Consider the following 20,703-nt stretch of genomic DNA (forward strand, 5'->3'; position numbering starts at 1 on the left):
TCTTGATTTCTACTTTCGTAGTGTCAAACATCGCGAATCGCTCAAGGATCATTGTATGTATCCTTGATATGTTATAGTTCATCGCGAAGCTCTCACAGCTTGGTGGCAGTGACTTTGGAGAACTATCACTAGCTCATCTGGAAGATTAACTCCCACTTGATTCAAGCGATTGTCGTACTCAGACAATCTGAGCACACGCTCAACGATTGAGCCTTTCTCCTTTACTTTGTGGACAAAGAATCTTGTCGGAGGTCTCGTACCTCTTAACAAGGGCACAAGTATGAAATCACAATTTCATCTCTTTAGAACATCACTTATGTTCCGTGACGTTTTACAACGTTTTCGGCGCCTTGCTTCTTAGCCATTAAGTATTTTGCACTGAACTATCGTGTAGTCATCAGAAACGTGTATGTCGGATGTTCATAGCATCCACAGACGACGCTCGAGGTGCAGCACACCGAGTGGTGCATTAAGGACATAATCCTTCTGCGCAGCAACGAGGACAATCCTCGGTTTTACAGACCCAGTCTGCAAAGTTTTGCTACTATCAATTTTCAACTAAATTTTCTCTAGGAACATATAAAAACAGTAGAGCTATAGCGCAAGCTACATCGTAATTCGCAAAGACCATTAGACTATGTTCATGACAATTAGTTCAATTAATCATATTACTTAAGAACTCCCACTCAAAAAGTACATCTCTCTAGTCATTTGAGTGGTACATGATCCAAATCCACTATCTCAAGTCCGATCATCACGTGAGTCGAGAATAGTTTCAGTGGTAAGCATCTCTATGCTAATCATATCAACTATACGATTCATGCTCGACCTTTCGGTCTCATGTGTTCCGAGGCCATGTCTGCACATGCTAGGCTCGTCAAGCTTAACCCGAGTGTTCCGCGTGCGCAACTGTTTTGCACCCGTTGTATGTGAACGTTGAGTCTATTACACCCGATCATCACGTGGTGTCTCGAAACGACGAACTGTAGCAACGGTGCACAGTCGGGGAGAACACAATTTCGTCTTGAAATTTTAGTGAGAGATCACCTCATAATGCTACCGTCATTCTAAGAAAAATAAGGTGCATAAAAGGATTAACATCACATGCAATTCATAAGTGACATGATATGGCCATCATCACGTGCTTCTTGATCTCCATCACCAAAGCACCGGCACGATCTTCTTGTCACCGGCGCCACACCATGATCATCCATCAACGTGTTGCCATCGGGGTTGTCGTGCTACTCATGCTATTACTACTAAAGCTACATCCTAGCAAAATAGTAAACGCATCTGCAAGCACAAACGTTAGTATAAACACAACCCTATGGCTCCTGCCGGTTGCCGTACCATCGACGTGCAAGTCGATATTTCTATTACAACATGATCATCTCATACATCCAATATATCACATCACATCGTTGGCCATATCACATCACAATCATACCCTGCAAAAACAAGTTAGACGTCCTCTAATTTTGTTGTTGCATGTTTTACGTGGTGACCAAGGGTATCTAGTAGGATCGCATCTTACTTACGCAAACACCACAACGGAGATATATGAGTTGCTATTTAACCTCATCCAAGGACCTCCTCGGTCAAATCCGATTCAACTAAAGTTGGAGAAACCGACACTTGCCAGTCATCTTTGAGCAAAGGGGGTTACTCGTAACGATGAAACCAGTCTCTCGTAAGCGTACGAGTAATGTCGGTCCAAGCCGCTTCAATCCAACAATACCGCGGAATCAAGAAAAGACTAAGGAGGGCAGCAAAACGCACATCACTGCCCACAAAAACTTTTGTGTTCTACTCGAGAAGACATCTACGCATGAACCTAGCTCATGATGCCACTGTTGGGGAACGTCGCATGGGAAACAAAAATTTTCCTACGCGCACGAAGACCTATCATGGTGATGTCCATCTACGAGAGGGGATGAGTGATCTACGTACCCTCGTAGACCGTATAGCAGAAGCGTTAGAGAACGCGGTTGATGTAGTGGAACGTCCTCACGTCCCTCGATCCGCCCCGCGAACAATCCCGCGATCAGTCCCACGATCTAGTACCGAATGGACGGCACCTCCGCGTTCAGCACACGTACAGCTCGACGATGATCTCGGACTTCTTGATCCAGCAAGAGAGACGGAGAGGTAGAAGAGTTCTCCGGCAGCGTGACGGTGCTCCGGAGGTTGGTGATGACCTTGTCTCAGCAGGGCTCCGCCCGAGCTCCGCAGAAACGCGATCTAGAGGAAAAACCGTGGAGGTATGTGGTCGGGCTGCCGTGGAAAAGTCGTCTCAAATCAGCCCTAAAACCTCCGTATATATAGGTGGGAGGGAGGGGGCCTTGCCTTCGGGCTCAAGGAGCCCCAAGGGGGTCGGCCGAGTCCAAGGGGGAGGACTCTCCCCCCCCCAAACCGAGTTGGACTAGGTTTGGTGGGAGGGAGTCCCCCTTCCTTCCCACCTCCTCCTTTTTTTTTCTCTCTTGATTTTCTTCTCCTTGGCGCATAGGGCACTTGTGGGCTGTCCCACCAGCCCACTAAGGGCTGGTGTGTTTCCCCAAAGGCCTATGGGCTTCCCCGGGGTGGGTTGCCCCCCCGGTGAACTCCGAGAACCCATTCGTCATTCCCGGTACATTCCCGGTAACTCCGAAAACCTTCCGGTAATCAAATGAGGTCATCCTATATATCAATCTTCGTTTCCGGACCATTCCGGAAACCCTCGTGACGTCCGTGATCTCATCCGGGACTCCGAACAACATTCGGTAACCAACCATATAACTCAAATACGCATAAAACAACGTCGAACCTTAAGTGTGCAGACCCTGCGGGTTCGAGAACTATGTAGACATGACCCGAGAGACTCCTCGGTCAATATCCAATAGCGGGACCTGGATGCCCATATTGGATCCTACATATTCCGCGAAGATCTTATCGTTTGAACCTCAGTGCCAAGGATTCGTATAATCCCGTATGTCATTCCCTTTGTCCTTCGGTATGTTACTTGCCCGAGATTCGATCGTCAGTATCCGCATACCTATTTCAATCTCGTTTACCGGCAAGTCTCTTTACTCGTTCCGTAATACAAGATCCCGCAACTTACACTAAGTTACATTGCTTGCAAGGCTTGTGTGTGATGTTGTATTACCGAGTGGGCCCCGAGATACCTCTCCGTCACACGGAGTGACAAATCCCAGTCTTGATCCATACTAACTCAACTAACACCTTCGGAGATACCTGCAGAGCATCTTTATAGTCACCCAGTTACGTTGCGACGTTTGATACACACAAAGCATTCCTCCGGTGTCAGTGAGTTATATGATCTCATGGTCATAGGAATAAATACTTGACACGCAGAAAACAGTAGCAACAAAATGACACGATCAACATGCTACGTCTATTAGTTTGGGTCTAGTCCATCACATGATTCTCCTAATGATGTGATCCCGTTATCAAGTGACAACACTTGCCTATGGCCAGGAAACCTTGACCATCTTTGATCAACGAGCTAGTCAACTAGAGGCTTACTAGGGACAGTGTTTTGTCTATGTATCCACACAAGTATTATGTTTCCAATCAATACAATTATAGCATGGATAATAAACGATCATCATGAACTAAGAAATATAATAATAACTAATTTATTATTGCCTCTAGGGCATATTTCCAACAGATACGTCTCCAACTTATCTATAATTTTTGATGGTTTCATGCTATTATCTTGTCAAACTTTGGATGTTTTGCATGCCTTTTATATAATTTGGGACTAACTTATTAACTCAGTGCCAAGTGCCACTTCCTGTTTTTTCCATGTTTTTGACCCTTTCAGAGAAGGATTTTGAACGGAGTCCAAACGGAATGAAACTGCCAAAAAGATTTTTTCTGAAACAGAAAAAGATCGGGAAGCCGGAAAATCAGGGCAGGGGCGTGCAAGGACCCCACAAGCCCTCATGGCGTGGCCTGGGGGCCGCGCCTTCCTGGCTTGTGGGCTCCCTGGGCCACCTCTGCCCTAGGTTTTGCGCCTATATATTCCCTAAAATCCCAGAAAAAACGAGGAGATCATCGAAAGTACTTTTCCGTCGCCGCAAGCTTCTGTCTCCGCAAGATCCCATCTGGGGCACGTTCTGGTGCCCTGCCGGAGGGGGGATTCGGACATGGAGGGCTTCTTCATCAACACCATGACCTCTCCGATGATGCGTGAGTAGTTCACCATAGACCTACGGGTCCATAGCTAGTAGCTTGATGGCTTCTTCTCTCTCTTGGATCTTCAATACAAAGTTCTCCATGATCTTCATGGAGATCTATCCGATGTAATCTTCTTCTGCGGTGTGTTTGTCGAGATCTATAATTTTTGATGGTTCCATGCTATTATCTTGTCAAACTTTGGATGTTTTGTATGCCTTTTATATCTTTTTTGGGACTAACTTATTAACTCAGTGCCAAGTGAGAGTTCCTGTTTTTTCTGTGTTTTTGACCCTTTTCAGAGGAGGATTTTAAATGGTGTCCAAACGAAATAAAACTTCCGAAAAGATTTTATCCGGAACAGAAGATACGCACGAGACTTGAGAACCAAGGCAGGGGCCACCAGGGGACCCCACAAGCCCCTAGGCGCGGCTAGGGGGGCCGCGCCTAGCAGGCTTGTGGGACCCCTCTGGCTCGTCTGCCCTCCTCTTTCGCCTATAAATTCAGAAAAAATTCAAAACTGTGAGAGAGATACACGAAAGTACTTTTCCGCCGCCGCAAGCTTCTGTCTCCGCAACATCCCATCTGGGGCACTTTCTGGTGCCCTGCCGGAGGGGGATTCGGATACGGAGGGCTTATTCATCAACACCATGACCTCTCCGATGATGCGTCAGTAGTTCACCATAGACCTTTGGGTCCATAGCTAGTACCTAGATGGCTTCTTCTCTCTCTTGGATCTTCAATACAAAGTTCATGGAGATCTATCCGATGTAATCTTCTTTGCGGTGTGTTTGTCGAGATCCAATGAATTGTGGATTTATGATCAGATTATCTATGAATCTAATTTGAGTTTCTTCTGGTCTCTCTTATGCATGATTTCATATCCTTGTAATTATCTTCGAGTTGTGGGTTTTGTTTGGCCAACTAGATCTATGATTCTTGCAATGGGAGAAGTGCTTGGTTTTGGGTTCATACCATGCGGTGACCTCACCCAGTGACAGAAGGGGTAGCGAGGCACGCATCGTGTTGTTGCCATCAAGGGTAAAAAGATGGAGTTTTCATCATTGGTTTGAGATTATCCCTCTACGTCATGTCATCTTGCTTAAGGCGTTACTCTGTTCATCATGAACTCAATACACTAGATGCATGCTGGATAGCGGTCGATGTGTGGAGTAATAGTAGTAGATGCAGAAAGTATGAGTCTACTTGTCTCGGACGTGATGCCTATATGTATGATCATTGCCTTAGATATCATCATGACTTTGCGCGGTTCTATCAATTGCTCGACAGTAATTTGTTCACCCACCGTAATATTTTCTATTTTGAGAGAAGCCTCTAGTGAACACTATGGCCCCTGGGTCTACTCCACATCATATTTTAAGCTTTACACTTTTCCTCCGTTGCACTTTCCGCCTTCAGATCTCACTTTGCAATCAATCTTGAAGGGATTGGCAACCCCTTTATAGCGTTGGGTGCAAGCTCTTTGTGTTTGTGAAGGTACTCTGGACTTGATGAGATTCTCCTACTGGATTGATACCTTGGTTCTCAAACTGAGGGAAATGCTTACTGCTCTTGTGCTGCATCACCCTTTCCTCTTCAAGGGAAAAACCGACGCAAGCAAGAGAAGTAGCAAGAAGAATTCCTGGCGTTGCCGGGGAAGGACTTTTGTTGCCGTAGCAATATACTTGAGGGGAACACAAGCAAGTATGCACCAAAATAAAACACCCAGTGGGTGTAGAGTCAAAACGGAGAGGAATTCAATCACAAATGAACTTCCAATCTCACTTACTCGGACATTGGCACGAAGCGCTGAGCTGGCATCCTAAGCCAAATTGCTGGCTTTGTATGCTTCCTTCACTCGCTGCATCATTTTCTCAGCCTGGATCATGGCCTGTTTTCCAGTTCCAAACTGGTCCTTTCGGACGCGGTGCATAGGGAACACAGGCATTGAAGGAGTCGGTGCTGCAGCTGGGGTCACAAGAGTTACCTGAATTTGCTCAATTGGCGCTGAGGCCACAAGAGTTTAAGTTGTTGGCGGAGCATTCGACAGCTGATCCTCAAGTCCAACTTTAGCTCGGGAAGAATCGCCAAGTTCTTGAGACAATGCAGCGGTCGACCTGGGAGGCTCCTGCTCCGACGATGTCCTCTGAGCGCGCGCATGGAGTGCCCACGGTCACACCTTCACCCCCTGCACCCTGATGTGGCTCCTCATCGTCTTCCAAGTGGATGACGTCTGCAGCTGCCAATCAACAATGTTAAGTTATTCAATCGACAAATCGTCTCCAAAAAATACAACAGGGTGAAGATTTGTTATACCTCGTTGAGAGGTAGCCGCATCAGCAGTGCCCACTTCCATCTGCTCCTCTTCATCTTGCGGAGCCGACGTCACTGAGATAGCAGCTATGGCAAGAAAATTACACTCGTTCAGCAAAGACATGAAGTTCCACAACAACAAAAGAAGGAAAATGAGCACTCGCGTTGAGACGACGGGCACAGTGATCTTTATATGTGGCGGAGCCTTCCGAGGTTTTGGTGTGTCACACTTGGGCTGTTTCGTAGCCTTTTCAGCCGACTCAGATGTTGTGGCCCTGTCGCGCTTTGAATTCCTGGTGCTCGATGCCAAGGTTCTGCTCGAGACAGCCGCTGGGTCTTGGCGCTGCTTGGATCGATGCTCGGTGCATGGAGGAGACTGAACCTCTTCCTCACTCTCCTCCGACTCATCGTCGCTTCCTTCACTATCCTCGGCGTAAACAACGTCTACGCTACCGTCTGCGCTCTCTTCTCCGTCATCAGTCCGTTCTCCATTTGGCACGGGCGAGTACATGTTCGTTAACTCCTACAAGATACAAACAATAAAGTCAGTCGGCAGAAGACCCAATCACTCGACAAAATATGAAAGCATTCGACAAAGATATAACTCACCAGGTTCGGCGGTGGGTTCGGCGGCAGAGAAGGGCAAGATTTGCTTGGCTCCCAAAGGGTTGTCACAGGCTTCGGTGATGCTTCTGAGCCACTGCGCAACATTCTCCTTAGAGACTTCCTATGGATGTGTCTGAGTGGTGTCTTCGGTGCCCTAATAGTGCCACATAGTGTGGTCCCTCGCTTGAAGGGGTTGGATCTGCCGACTGAGAAACGCCTCTAGAAGGTCCATACCAGTCACTCCGCCACGAATCAAATCTACTACTGCATCCACTAAAATTCCTATGTGGACTTTCTCTCCCTTTGTCATGTACAATTTTCTCGGGGGTAGTGGGTCTCACCACTGAGAAGGGGGAAGACCAGTCGACATATTGGGAGATGCAACATCTTTGAAGTAACACAAAGTCAACTGCCAGCCCCGAAGAGATTCAGGGAAGGTCATCGACGGAAAGGCACTCTTTCTCCTCTTTTTGGAGTCCCAGGCCACCGCATAGCGAGGTGACGTGGGTCTTACTATCACTAGGGTTGGCCTTTTTGACTGACTGAGACCGGATGGTGAAGATGTGTTTGAACAAGCCCCAGTGAGGGGACGGCCCAGAAAGCAATCGCATAGTGTTATGAACACGGCAAGATACGCAATGGCATTCAGAGGGAAATGGTGAAGTTGTGCACCAAAGAAATTCAAGAACCCATAGACGAATGGATGGGGAGGCAAAGAAAAACCTCGCTCGACATGGGTGAGGAGGAGGACTCACTCACCTTCACACGGCTCTGGCTTGGTCTCTCCCTCCGGCAGCCTCCATGACCCATCGGCTATCAGCCCAGTGTCGACGAGGTTATGGACGTCCTTCGCCGTAACGGTCGACCGAAGGAAATCCCCTTGGATCCACCCCGGCGGCGCCGTGGACCGAGCGCCCGACATCTTCTTCGCCTTGGCTCCCTTCTCGGTGCGCTCGAGCTTCGCCATCTTCCCCTTCGTCATCGCGGTGGCGGTCGTCGGGGCGGATCTGAGTGGCGTGCGTGAAGCAGAGGGGGCGGAGAAAAGGAGGGGAATGGAGGAGGAGTACTGCTCCGGTCCATGTGCCATCCCGTTTTATAGATGCCCGAGTGGGTCACTGACCTGTGGGTCCGCCAAATCTGTGTATATCCCGATTAGACAGGAAGCGCAGTACGTGGTGCTAAAGACGGCGTGAAAATCGAGGCGTCATGCCCCCACTTGCCCCAATCGTTGCGCCATCGTTGCGTGGCACGGTCTTATCAAATTTTTGAATCCCATAAAATCTAGGCCTGACGAAGCGACTCGTCACGTCAAGAGACCATGCTGACCGCTCGAACCTGATTCCGCACTCAAGTTCACTCGGACGCATTTCAAGACACAATCGATCAGGGTGAATGACAGAGACTCCAATCGACGCATACTTCTGTGAAGCCCTTAAATGCATTCGGAATTTGTGTGTCTTATCAGAATCTGCATCGACCAATTTTCACCCGAACCCCAATCTATTCGGGGGCTAATGATGGGGATATGTACCTAGGGTAGGGTCATAGGCCTCACCTACATGCCCTACCCAAGGACACTACATTGGAAGAACTTAAAGATTACAAGGAAGACTCCAACTGAAATCACCATGGCGCGTGAGTCACTTGACAGAACATCCACTCGGAGGTTTCTCCCTCCATTCGAGTACTGCCTTTCACTCGGAAGAACCAGAAGCCAGTCGACCGCAGAAGATCAGAAGCCACTCCTGGGAGGCCAATGGACAGGCGTTCGACTGATCGCCATAAGTAGCATTTATTACATGCTTTATCAGTAACGTTCACCTTTATTACCATGATCGAACCCTTGGTTGCCAGGTATTCATGAGAGGCAGCGCACTATATATAAGCCACCCCTCCGCTGTGGCACAAGGGTTCGCACCCCCTGTAACTCACACATTCCACACGACAGAAGCTCCCAAGCACTAAGACGTAGGGCTATTACCTCCAAGAGAGGGGCCTGAACTCATACATCCGAGTGAACAATCTCACCGTAGCTAGGACTCTGCCCTCTCCTTACGTACCCCTAACTTCTACTATCAAGCTTGTTCCCGCAACAGTTCCTTCTCTGTGATATCATCCATGGGGTAGCGTGGAGCTGTGATATGGTGGGGTAGCTCCATGGAAGCCATGTTACTTTTCTGCTGAGAGAGTGGGGTAGCTTCATGGGTAGTATTGAATGAAGGATCTTCGTGCTGCTGAGAAACTCACTAACTGGTATATGCCTCTAATTTCTTCTCCTGTAGCGCTAATCTTTCTTTTACCTTATGCATCCGGTTTGCTTCCTCTTTCTTCTTTATCCCTCGGCTTATACAACTAGTGTTGCGGGGAAACCCAAGCTTCCACGGAATGGAACCTGATGTTCCCCATGTTCGTCCAGGGTGTTCAGGATTCCCTAGGGCCTTTGACAGCTCGTCCTTCTTGTTGGAGGTATGCCCTAGAGGCAATCATGTATGATGATTTTGCTATGTGTTTATGAATAAAGATAGTCCTTGGACATTATCAATGATGTGTATTAACAAGTACGTGTCTTTTTTGTGAGACTATACATTGTATGATGACTGTCCTAAATGGTCCCTAGTCGAAAGAGTTGTGTGGACGTGCAACCACCTAGACTAGCATATGATACGGTCGATGGTCCGGTCTCACTAACCATGTAGCATTGGATGCTAGCCAGATAATATGGACTCACAAAGATCTGGTTGGATTCGATGTAGTCGGATCCGAGTCGAGATAAGGTCTGAGTTGGTCAAACCCAACTATGAGATGCAACGATAGGTTATCTTTGAGTCTCTAGTACAACATACGTTCTATGTCCTAAGACCTGAGCTGGCGCATGTACTCGGGATGGTTATAGACTTGCTTTGGGACGACCAAACACTACTCCGTGTCTGGGTAGTTAGAAAGGTAGGTTTCAGGCTTATCCAGACCCATGCTGCGAGACATGGTCGAGCAAGATGGATTTTTCCCCTCCGACCAGGAGAGATATATTGTGGGCCCCTCGGGTGATGTGACCTGGATAAGCATGGCCACACAAGGAGGATTATGAGATAATCTGAATGTTGGTCAGATTCAATGAAACGGGAAAGAGGTCGTGCGGCAACAAGGATGACCATGTCGCCTTGAGCACGACAACGTATATCGTGTGGCAAAGGGAACACAAGTATGAAGTACATGTTTACCTAACCAGCTTCACCGGACACTTGGAGTTGGCACGCCTTGCTAGAGGCCTCTACTGACTAGCCGAGTCGGACGTGGTTTGACTCGCACCAAGTGAACGAGAACCTAAGCGGTCACGTCCTTAAGTGATGGAAAACATGGGCTTTAAGGTCCATGTGACGCCCAAGAGTTGAGCCCGCGCCGGACGCCTATATATAGTGGAGGTGCGACACTCTTATTGAGTTGATCGCTTCGGCTCCGTCATTAGGGTTGTGCATGTGTTGCACCAAGCCACCTCCACTAGCCGTCACCAACTGTGTGATCCGGACCTAGAAGTCCGTCGCACAGTGTTCCTCCTGCATGCATGGACACCATTAGAGGCAGTGCACCTGCGCCGCTCGAGAAAACCTGTATGTGGGATCCAACGATCAACTATTTGAGGGAGACGATCCGGCAACAAGTTGTTCGAGGAAGATCGGGCGAGGAGGAGACGGACCACGCGGACGTGCTGCCCCAACTCTACTTCCGTTGATGGCACTGCGGGTCTACTGGTAACAATTTGTGATCCATCTCTGTAGCATGTTTTTGGATGTTCTACACATAGGAAAATTTAAATTCGCATGCGATGGACCTACGGTAGAACCCAACACTTCTCTCTATCAGGATGGAACCTCCCTTCCTGCACTTCCTTGATTGCTTCTAGAATATGTCTAACGCGTGTTTCAAGAATAGGTTTCGTGTAAACACACTTCCTTGTTTCTGGGTGCAAAGTTCCCCCGTGCCTGAAGAACCAAGTCCTTGCCCGTTCGGGCCAGTCCAATATCTTTGGCTGGATCCCTTTATCAAGCAGGTCATTCTCAGCTTCGTCCCATGTAGGCTGGGCAACATCGTAGCCACCTGACCATGTAACATGGTGAAACTTCTTCTTTGCAACATTATTCTTATTTAGATATGACTTTTCGTAGCATCCTCCGATTTCTTGTATGCCACAAATGCGGGCGAGTGATCTTTTATCTTTGCATATTGGCCGGTGAATTATGGAGTCTCGTCTTTCTTGACAAACTTTTTGTTCAATCTTTTCTTCCAGTTCTTGAATTGTCTTGCCATCTTCTTAAGAGCAAAGGCCTTGACTTTTCGTTCTATAACTGGTTTATTTGGATCCTCCTCTAGTGGTAGACTAAAATTTTCGATGAGCGAGTTCCAAAGCTCATCTTTCTGTCTATCGTCGACATAAGAAACTTCACCGTCCTTTCTCTTATTCCATTCTTGGATGCTGATCGTGACACTATCCCTAACAACAACTCTGCACTCATGTACAAATCGGTCTTTGGTCCGCTTGGGAACAATCGGTTGGTCATCTAGAGAAACTTCTTCAATCGTGAACCTTTCATGCTCGCCGAACCTTTTCTTCGGGCCTCGTGTCCTTATAGAAGTTTGACTCGGTCCGGAGGGCTAAAAGAAGAAATAAGCGTTAATATACGTACATACAAAACAATTAATGCATCTAGTGAGCAAAGGCTTAATTAATATATATACCATGCCGGATTTTGCAACAGTTAATTAATATATATAACCGAGGTAGGGAACTCTTATCATGAATGCAAATATGCAAACGCAAGCAAAGTACTTGGATCAACATGTCTTTGTCATCGTCATCTCCATCACAATAAGCATCATTGATATGGGGCAAATATCATAATAGTAAAAAAGTGCGGGAGGAAGTATATGAGTAGATATCATGTAAAAGCTAACAGGACCTAGGTGTGCTATCTTGTTTGCAACAAAATCAAGATATGGGCATGTAAAAGAAGATATAAAACATTAGTTTTTTTTTAATTTATAGATGATCGCAAGGATCTATCCTTTTACAGATCAGAAAAATTCTATGTTTAATCTTTACTTGTTCCCTCTTCCTACCCCAACTATCTATCAATTCAACATCACTGTTAGGCCACTCTAAACCTATTTGCAAACCTGAACTATTAGTGCATCAATTATTATTATTATTCGAGAATGACACTGCATCAATTGTAATTCACAGAAGTTCAAAAAATTCTAATATCTAAACTGTAGGAGGCTTTGTGGACAGCATCTACAGAACAGCAGGCTCGTCCATGGCTGCGGCAGGAACATGGGAAGGGGGAGGGAGGAGGGAGGAGAGGGTGGAGGCAGGAGGGAGTACCTGGTCGGTTGTTGAGCACTACTCCATGCAGCGGTGCGGGGTGGAAAGTCGACGGAGGGCGCGTGCGGGGAGTGGGGACATCGGGGCGTGGGGCGTGGCGAGGAGCGGCAGCGTCGGGGAGGGCCCGGCAAGAGAGCACGCCTGTCGGGGTAGGCCGCAGCGAGGGAGCGTGCCCGTCGGGGCTGGGCGGGGCGAGGGTGTCGGTGTGGGTGTCGGCGAGGGTCCCGACGTCGTGGCACCCTCGCGGTTGATGACGAGTTGATGGATATATTTCTTGCCCCTCGTTGGTTACCCCAAGTGGAAGGTGGAGATGTAGTCAGCAGCAGATTTCCCTTAAACGGGGAGTGTAAGGTTTATCGAACCAGGAGGACTTCGAGGATCAACAAGTAGGTGTCCGCTGGTCTGGCGCTAGCAGAAGACGTGGACCTGCAAACACAACAAATAACTTTGCTCCCAACAAGTACAGAGAGGTTGTCAATCTCTCCGGCCTTGTAGTTTGCAAAGGATCAAAACACAAGCGGGAATAGTGATAGTGATGCAACGGAAAAGTAAATAAAAGCAGTAAATGGTGGAGGTGTAAACAATGTTGGTAATATGGACCAGAGTCACATGATGTTCACTAGTGATGTCTCTCTCCCAAAAGATGATAAACAACTATGCATGGGTAAACAAATTACAGCTGGGCAATTGACAGAATTATGAACGCACCGCAATGCTAATCATGCTACAAGAAAGTTAGAGGCTCAAAAGTAATGGGCAGTATGCCAAGATAAGTGGACCGTTTATTCATCAACATCTACTTACTAATCATCCTCCTTGAGATATCTATCCAGTACATCTCGCTGGTATTAAGTTGCGAGCCCCACCCAATGTGAAACTCAAAGCAACGGACAACTGCATTAACGAACTTTGCATAAGGTAAACAATCCTTGCAACCATGGTGACAAGCACCGTTGTTTTCTCCCTGATGGCAACAGCACATCCCCTAGTCTCATGTTTCTGTCACTCAAACTAGACATCAGGGGGCATGAACCCACAATCATGCATAACGCTCCCTCTTGGAGGTACAATCTACTACTCGGCCAAAGCAATAAAAAGCAACGGAGAACATGCATGAATTACCTAAGAACATAATATAAAAGGATAATCAAATACAAAACTCATCACAATCGACACATAATCTCATAATCCATCGTATCCCAGCAAACCAAGCATAGAAACAGCAGGAAAATTACATAGATGCCTTGATCATGTAGGGCAACTCACAAGATTGGAGAGAACACATCACATAGCTACTGGTCATCGACTCATGGTCCAAGGAGGAATACTCACGGCACGTCCGGGAAGCGTCCATGGTGGTGGAGAAGCTCTCGAAGGTCAATCCTCCCTCCGGCAGGGTACCGGGAAGAGGTCTCCTGGCGCTCCCGATCTCGGAAGCGCTGCAGCGGCGGAACAATGGAGAAATTCGCGATTCTAGATCTGATGGAAGGGTTTCCTATCAGAGAGATAAATATAGGCCTAAGGAGGGCACTAGAGGAGGTGGGCCCCACCCAGGCGACCTGTGGGCGCGGCCAGGAGGTAGGTCGTGCACGAAGGCCGCCTGGGCAGGCCCTAGCTCCCCTCTGGCCCATCTTCGTGCTTCGTGAATCTTCCGCCACGCTAATTTTTATATATTTTTCTCGGGATTTTTGGGGCTCTGTAAATTTGGGTAAAAGTATCTGCAAAAAAGACATCAGCGGACAGAAACTGGAACTCAGTGCACTGAGTTAGTAGGTTAGTCCAAATATGCGTAGAAAGGTATGGAAGTGTAGCAAAACATATAACAATGTCACCAAAAGAACATGGAACAAGAAGAAATTATAAATACGTTTGGGAAAAAAACAAGTCCTACTTATATACCCCCACCCTTTAATTAGTCCCGGTTGATGGCTCTAACCAGGACTAAAGGTCCCCCTTTAGTCCCGGTCCGAGCCACCAACTAGGACTAAAGGCCTGGGCTTCCTGCCCTTTGGGCTGGTGAAATTCACCCTTTACTCATGGTTGGTGGCTCGGACCGGGACTAAAGGGGGGCCTTTGATTCCGGTTGGAGCCACCAACCGGGAGTAAAGGTCTCATACTGGCACGACCGAGGTGTGGTGGAAGTTTAGTCCCACCTCGCTAAGCGAGAGCCACTCGTAGCGGTTTATAAGCCCTGCTACGTCTACCATCCCGAGCTCCTCTCTAAAGCACGTAGTAAATGTCTAACGTTCCTCTCTGCCCTATGAGCCCTACTTGCCTTGCGGGCTTGCATCCTGGCCCATATATAGTTGGGTTTCTAGTCGTATGCAGGCTGTGGTGGCCTTAGTAGGCGGGCATTTTTTTTTATTTTTTACATATGTTATGTAAATTTTTGACCTTCTTCAAATCACATCCTATTTTTTATACATACTCACTTATGTTATTTTTTGCATATGTTATGTCAAATTTTTGACCTTCTTCAAAGCACAGCCTACTTTTTAATACATACACACTTATGTTTTAGTTTAATTCTTTTTGTCATTAAAGTTTTTATCCAAAAATACTTTATGAAAATTTTAGTTGCGTAAATTTTGTATAGTTTTAGGTTAATATTATTTTGATCATAACTAGAGTTCTATAAAAGCCTTTTAGTTGATTCTTTTTGCTATTAGAGTTTTATGAAAAAAATAGTTGATGAGTTTAATGATTTTTTTGAGCTAAATGACCCTAAAATTGAAAAGCACTACAAATGAAGAATATTATAAAATACTTTTTGTTAACCTAATAATGTTATATCTTCATGCATTTAATGATTTTTTAGCTAAATGACCCTAAAATTGAGAAGCACTACAAATGAACTCTGAAATGGTTGAAACTTGGCATGGTATCATAATTTCACCCACATAGCATGTGCTAAAAAGTTGAGAGGATTACGGCAAAAACTTGATGCACTTCATGTACAAACTGGACAATCTCTTTCAAAGTATCAAGGTTTCGAACAAAACTCATCTATTACAAAGGGATTTCATTTTAACTTATTTTAACTACACACTTTTTGTGCGTTCAATATGCACCATTCAAAGCCACATCATCAATTTTCAACCCTTTTCTAACTTCATTTGCTATTTTTTCATGCATTTAATGATTTGTTTTGAGTTAAATGACCCTGAAATTGAGAAGCACTACAAATGAACTATGAAGTATGAGAGCAGAAACGGGATGCACTTTGTGTACAAACTGGACAATCTCTTTCGAAGTATAAGGGTTTCGGACGAAAACTGAGAATAGTTGTGGAGCATAACTATGGCTTTCAACCCAGAATCAAAGGTGCAAAATAATCGTATATCTCGTATATGTTGAATAGTTACTTGAACAATCGTACCATCTGATATGTTGTCTTCACTAGAGAGAAAGTCTTCACTTTTTCTTCGCGTGTGTCATTTTCTTATTGCGTCATAAGCATGGATGATCTTCATCATATAACAGGATGCTTGGGTTAGCCTTCATTGTGAAGGGATGAATTTCATGAAACTTTTCTTAATCTTGCGACATCAGTACAAGAAATATGCTAACTTGCGACCTTCAATATTGGTCACCGAATGGTCATTGATTTCCATTTGTGACCTTCTTACGACCAAAAACAGACGGCCAAAAGCTAAGTATCTCTAATGGAAATTAATGACCTTTCTTCGGGAATGGTCGTAGAGTTTTACGACCAAAAAAGGTCATAGGTTCTACGACCAATCATTTTGGTCATTAGAAGTCTGCCCACACCACGTCGGATCCAATGTGGCAAGCTGACCTGCAAAGTTACGACCAATTCGATTGGTCATTGATAAAAATCGGCCCGGTCCAATTCGACACTTTAGTTGGGCCAAGCCCAACAATTCAACCTTTTTACTTTTTTCTATCAATTTTTTGTGAGCTTCATGGGCCAAGCCCAATGTTATTGCCTTTAAATTGGCCGTGGCCTCTTTGTCTAAACAATTTCATTTTATTCTTTAATTAAATGGGTCCCAATTATCAAGTTCTGCTAACTGGGTCCCATTTGTCATGTTCTGGTAAGTGGGTCTCATCTATCAGGCTCATATTCTTCATATTTCAACCAATATTTAAATTGGCAGAGACAAAAAACACTATCAATGACAACCAAATCAACGAGTACTTCAAATAAGAGCAACCAGATCATGTAATACAATGGCAATCAGAGTAACGAGCTGAGCTCTATAAGTGTAATACAATACTGCTTTACAAGCTCTACAAGCTCCTTCCATAGCGATCACAAACTAGGCACCTGCTACTGTCATGAACAACATGACGGACTCGCTGCACGACCATAGTCAGGGCTGGGAACAAACTAAACAACAACATGTTGCATGACCATAGTTTGATGAATAACATGTCGGACTCACTTGACAACCATAGTCAGGGCTGGGAACAAACAAAACAACAACATGGCTTCCTGTGTGACCCTGTTACATGAATCGGAGAAGAATCAGAAAAACTGGGGCAAATATGTTATGAATAGACCATTCAAGAAAAGGAAGTTTATTCTACCTTCACCTACAAGATAGACATCCAAGGCAGTTATAAAAGTGCTAATAGGACATGTCTAGAAAGTTGTGTAACATAATATTACAGGAATAGAAGTAGGAATACATCAAAACCACTATATAAATATTAAATGTAACTTTCATTCTTACAAAGGTTAAGAAACATAGGTATGCAGTCATTACAAGTAAAGGAAACAAACAAATGTTGAACTAGTTAATGGACACACAGTGGCATATGGGATTTGCTAGAATGTAAAAAAATATATTTATAATGATGTACACATACATAATTTGCATAATCAAAGAGAAGCATGGCAAAATTGATAGAGAATAGAAAACTTCAGGAGGTGCTCCAGGAGTCAATGACACAATAACTAGCAGATATGTAAGATAATAAACAGAGAAGAAATACACAAGGGTGGACAAACATATATGGTAGCAGACAATTAATTCAGAGATCAAATCAAACATACCAACTATTTTTCAAAGCAAATAGAAATCAACTAATCAGAACACATATTAATATGCACCATATTTTACAAGTAGGAAACTGAACAATTCTTATGTTGCAAGATCTTAGCAAATCTGAATATTACATGTACTACACGTCTCAAATTACATAAAACTAAGAGAAGATATATAGAGAGGGAGAAGAGAGATGGCAGCAGGAGGTGGAGGGCATCAACAGCAGCAAGAGAAAAGTTACAGCAAGCAGGACCAGCAGCAAACAAAAGGGATTTAATCAATACGATAACGAGAATAATTCAGTAAAGTACTAGTATAAGATATAGCTCCGAACAAACTAGTGTTGTCATTGATTCCAGATGAGTGGGATGTGATGCAGACAGTTAAGCTGACGAAACTAAACAACTAGCATGATTTCTGAGCTAATTATGTCATGTATTCGATAGATATATAATCGAGGAGAGTGGCGACTCTGCTTAATTCCAATCTTCTACTCCATTCGATCTACATAGCAGACTGAAACAAAACAAATTCTATTCATCAGCGACCATCTACAACCTACAATTCAGTAAAGTACAGAAATAGTACTTGTTTTTTGTAGAAATAGTGTTTGAGCATTTGTGGGAGGTTTCCCTGGAGAAGAGGTTTTTTTTTAGTACAAGAACATGGTGTTACAAATAGATTTACTCTTCATTCCTCCTTGTCTATTTACCTTGTATACGGTTCTGAAACCGCCTTCTCCAAGCTTATGCTTCTCTCAAAAGTCGTCGGTTGCCTCTTGCAGCGTCGGAAAATCGTAGATTGTGCACTTCCCTCTCGCCATTCTGTTAAATGCTATTGCACACACACATCAGAGACGTCACTACATACATTGTACCACTACTACTAGTGATACATAATGATTTGAGCAATTGACAAGTTACTCACAATCGTCATGCTTCTTAGCCTTTCTTCTCTTGAAGCGAATGAAAGCAAAGCCTGCAAGAATCAATATCAGGACAACAAAACAAACGACGCCCGTAGAGATCCCTACCACTCTCCCTTTCCTACCTACATTGAAATCCAACATCAAACAGAGATTTCAAGCACGTAATATGATGTGAAATTTGCGCGAGATTAGGAACGCAATATGAGTGAGACGACATGTTGGCGTCTCTGCGGTAGCAATGGAAGGCACGACTGCGGGTGTTGGTGCCGGCGGCGCCGAAAGCTTCACCATGGCGCCACCCGTGTAGAACGGGCTCACGATGTACCTCAGATTGCACCAAACCCCAAGAGCTTTGCCGCCAGACCTCCCCTTTCGGGACAAGAACCACGACGCGGCTCCGACGAAGCCCCCGAGGCAGCTCCGACATTGTGCGGTAGTCATTTCCGGCACGCATTGCGCCAGCCCGTAAATCTTTGGCTAGTAGGTCGTGGTGAATCTCACCTCCCCCGTGGCTGTGAGCTTCTCCTCGTCCAAGGAGTAGGTGCCAGCATGGGATTCCATGCCGACGAAGTCCAGCAACCGCTGGTCGGAGAAGCGAAGGACGCAGTCGAGGCTCTGCTTCAGGGTAACCTCCCAGAAATTATAGTACAGAAATGGTGCTTGAGCGAGTCGAGGCTCGAGGCAGCGAGGCCCCTAAGGTCGCCGACGATGGACACGGAGGCCGGCGTGGATGTGCTCGCCGCGGTGAAGCGTGATCTGGTCTTGGGCGTCGTCGGTAATGTGGGTGAGAGGAAGCCGCGGCTAGGCGTGGGACGGGTGCGTTTGCGGTCGGACTAGGAGGAGGTGACAGCGACGGTGGTGGGGGAGGCATAAGAGGAGGTCGGGCGCGCCGATAATGGGAGCGGAGACGACGAAGTCGACGGAGGAGGGTTGTTGTGGTCGTGGATCTGGATCTGCATCACATGGTGAGGGAGATGGTTGGGGTGGCGGCTCTAGGTGCGTGGGGGAGACGGGGCGAGAGGATAGGGCTACATGGGTGAGAGGGGGTGGGTTTGATGATTGTCGTTGGATCTCGGAGCATCCAACAGTGTTTGCTGCATGATCCGTGTAAGATGTCCGTGTACCAATCAGAACATAGGAAACCCTTTGAAAATGTTATGACCACCTAAATTGGTCGTAATCAATTAAAGATAAGGAAACAATCCCTTCCGATCGACCGGCTAGTGTTTACACCAGTCGGCACGCTTAGATGCGTGTCTCTGACGGGTCCACACATTGACATCATCTGTATATTACAAGAGCTACAACCATTCCACGACGCTGCTACCACCATGCTCACCGGAGCTGCAACCGACGACACCGATGTCAACGATTTTTTTGCTGAAACCACGTGCACCACAACTCCAACCGTGCTCGACGGAGTTGCAACAGGTGACATCGTCGTCGACATCTTTGCCACAACCATGCTTACCAAAAACGACAAGACAAACAATGTTGCCTAAGGAAGTTTTCATTTTCTTTGGATGGAAAATTCATTTTCCATTTTTCAGTGCCCAAAATGAATTTTATTATGACGGACCTACCATATATTTGTTGCATAATTGGACCGAATCATTTTTCTAAAATACTAATCCATATTTAATGTACAATTGACCCAATGGTTGGGTGTCAAAAGCTTTGAGCCACCTCTCGTGAAAAAGAGAAATTTCGTCGATTCAGTTGGAAGCAGGTCAAATTTGAACTGCAGGTGCATTATAGTTTGCTCTTTATTTTTTCCAAAAAAACATTTATAGGTACAAAAGTATCTATTTTATCAGAGAAATACCAAAAAAATTCTAAGATTCAACCACTAGCTAGGAATGGTCATACCCGTCGTTTTGACCGCATTTGAAATGGGCAAGAAAAATTGAAAAACAAATCAAAAAAATGGAAACCCTTCGCATTTTGTCATTATATGTGACAAAGTTATCACGTAAAATAACAAACTTGTAATATGGCAATTATTTTAAAATTTTGTTCTTACAAATGAGCTATCATGTGTGAAGATTCATGGCTTTCAAGCCAAATGATCAAGCTTATGGCCACATTCATGGCATAGTTTGTTCAAATGATCTCATATTGTGCACAAGGGTGTGTATTGGAATGGCAAACAATGTTGCCTAAGGAAGTTTTCATTTTCTTTGGACGGAAAATTCATTTTCCATTTTTCGAGTGCCCAAAATGAGTTTTTTGTGAAGGACCTACCATATGTTTGTTGCAAAATTGGACTGAATCATTTTTCTAAAATA

The 20,703-nt window shown here is 45.4% G+C and overlaps 1 pseudogene; it reads right to left on the bottom strand.

Moving 5' to 3' along the window:
• Positions 1–18,027: 18,027 nt before the first annotated feature.
• On the bottom strand, positions 18,028–19,865 carry LOC123405687 (annotated as a pseudogene).
• Positions 19,866–20,703: the final 838 nt, after the last annotated feature.

The sequence above is a fragment of the Hordeum vulgare genome, chromosome 6H (genome assembly GCF_904849725.1).
Source record: "Hordeum vulgare subsp. vulgare chromosome 6H, MorexV3_pseudomolecules_assembly, whole genome shotgun sequence".
Classification (NCBI taxonomy): Eukaryota; Viridiplantae; Streptophyta; class Magnoliopsida; order Poales; family Poaceae; genus Hordeum; species Hordeum vulgare.